The following is a 2507-nucleotide window of genomic DNA, read 5'->3' as shown; positions in this document are numbered from 1 at the left end:
TTGTGTAGTGTAGAACTAGTTATAAGAGTCTATTCCACTCTAGAAGGTTGTTGATTTGCCATGAGAATGGGTTGGACTTCCTCACATGCTAGTCATTATTTGGTAGAGATTGTCATGATTGATTAGGGATTAGAACGACCAATTCTTATCGTAAGAACGTAAGAATTAGATTACAACAATCTATACTAGTTTATTAAGTTGGATTCAAGGTGGAATCAAATTCCCCTAATTCTTTATCTAGATTCAACCCTTAGCATTCTGTCATTTCATTATTCATATCTTGTTAGTTAAATTTGCATCGTAGTATAAATTCCCTTCGTAATACTCTCATTAACTTTGGCTAAGGCTGATAATATTAGAAAACATTGAATACTAAAGAACTAGGAGTGGAACAAATCTTTTACTCCACTCTATTTCGATAGATTCAAGAGTAGAATAAATCTTTGATAAACACAGTCAACATAAGGTTTTAGTTTTACTTGCGTTTAGAGTTCAATCTTTTATTCGTAGGTAAAATAATTCAAATTTTTATGTTTATCAAATGGCGCCGCCGCCATCTTAGTTCCCTTTAGTATTGTTTTTCTTTAGAATTGTTAGTCTTCCAAAGTCCAATAACCCACCCTTGTTTGGTTCTAACTGTGGTTGTTTGGTTTCAGAACTGAAATTTTTCTCACAGAATTACATGGAGCGCGACCTACGCTCTAGGCAGGCTAAATTGGAATGCCCCCTGCGCTGAAGCGCTGGAACTCCAGTTTTTACCTTAGCGCGACCCGCGCCCTACCAAGGGTAAGTTTGAGCGCCCCCCGCGTTGAAGCGCCTGGAGCTCGAGTTGGACTTGAGCGTGACCTGCGCCCTACCTAGGCCTATTCTGAGCGCGACCCGCGCCCTCTGCTGAAACTGCATGATTTTCACAGGTTTGTTTCAAACTTCCATTTCTTAAAGGTTTTCAGTGTTCTAACTTGTTATATACACTGAGCTAGCGTAAACAAGACGCTATTTATAAGCGAAGCAAGGAGGCATTCATGTACTCATTTCTTCCACACCTTGCATCTCCTGTTAGAGGTTCATACTAGCATATCAGGATTATTTGGAGTGTTGTTGTGTTTCGTTAAGATTGGTCTTAGCCTTGCATGAGATTAAGGTCAGGCCGAAGAAAAACGCCTAACGTAATCAACTGGCAACATCAACAAACACGCCTTTCTAGTATACCACTCACTACACCTCTAGCTAGCATACTACACACCACACCTGAAATAATGGTTGAAGAAAGAGAGTCTCCTCTCTCTGACTTTTACAAAGCCTTGAATGATAGCCCTAAATCTTGCATCGTTCTATTAGACCCAGTGGGGGATTTCCGAATCCCCCCAAATATATTTAATTTGTTACCCGTTTTTCATGGGTTGAAAAACCTTATCAGCACATGCGTAGGATTGACCAAGTCCTTACTACATTCCACCATCGTACGGTTGGTACTGAACAAATTAAACTGAGGGTATTTCCTTTCACCCTAGCCGACAGGGCGGCGTCTTGGTTAACTGTCCAAGCGCCTAATTCTGTGGACTCGTGGGCTAAACTTGTTTAACTATTTATGGAACATTTTTACCCACCACTGAAGACCGATGAAATGCTTTCAAAGATTCATTTCTTTCAACAGAATCCTCATGAATCATTTTCAGAGGCTTGGAATCGTTTCAACGATCTTCTTATAGAGTGTCCACACCATAACCTCGCGAAAGACAAGTTAGTTCGTGTCTTTTTCAAAGGACTTTTACACCACCATAAAGAAGTCATTGACATAATGAATGGGAGTAGTTTCCTAAGTAAGGGAGTCTCAGAGGCTTATAATTTTTTAGAAGATCAAACTAAGCGTAATAATAACTGGGGGGGTAGTGACGATTTCTCCCATTCCGCTAGTTCTTTTACAACAGTTAAAGCCGCCGATATGTTTGAGATGGAACCCGATCTTGAACTTAAAAATTTAATTGAATCTCTCACTAAAAAGGTAGAGGCTATTTCTGTTCAACAAAAGCCTATTCTCGTCATGAATGTCAACACCAATCCATGTAATTTCTGTTTGAGTCCAGAGCATCCCGACTCCTATTGTCCTCTCACTTATGAACAACAATAATCATAACAAGATAATGTTTGCTCGATTAATAGTTATCCTATTCCAAATGCCCCTTGGAGACAACATCCCAACTTCAGTTGAAGAAATAATCAACAAGTAACACCTCCAGGGTATAATAATCAAAATGTTAGGCCAGCAAACAGTTATAACCAAGCCCCAGCACATCAAGGACAAGGTCAGGGTAGTTATAATAATTATAACAACCAAGCTCTACCACGTCAAGGACAAGGTCAGGGTAATTATAATAATTATAACAATAATAATTATAATACTAATAGAGGTATCATTTCGGTAAATAATAAATATCAAAATCCACCCATTAATAATCAACGTGACATAGTTCCTGTCACACAACCAGTAGCAAATACTACTCCACAAC

At 39.0% G+C, this 2507-nt stretch overlaps 1 non-coding gene across 1 annotated transcript; it reads right to left on the bottom strand.

The window, feature by feature from the left end:
* Window positions 1–1624: 1624 nt before the first annotated feature.
* On the bottom strand, window positions 1625–1728 carry LOC147515551 (small nucleolar RNA R71). The gene has a single exon (XR_015214577.1). It is a non-coding gene; the product is annotated as a small nucleolar RNA R71 (small nucleolar RNA).
* Window positions 1729–2507: the final 779 nt, after the last annotated feature.

The sequence above is a fragment of the Coptis chinensis genome, chromosome 2 (genome assembly GCF_015680905.1).
Source record: "Coptis chinensis isolate HL-2020 chromosome 2, ASM1568090v1, whole genome shotgun sequence".
NCBI classification, from domain to species: Eukaryota; Viridiplantae; Streptophyta; class Magnoliopsida; order Ranunculales; family Ranunculaceae; genus Coptis; species Coptis chinensis.
The sequence above is the reverse complement of the archived record's forward strand: the minus strand, read 5'-3'. Positions and strand labels throughout refer to the sequence as shown.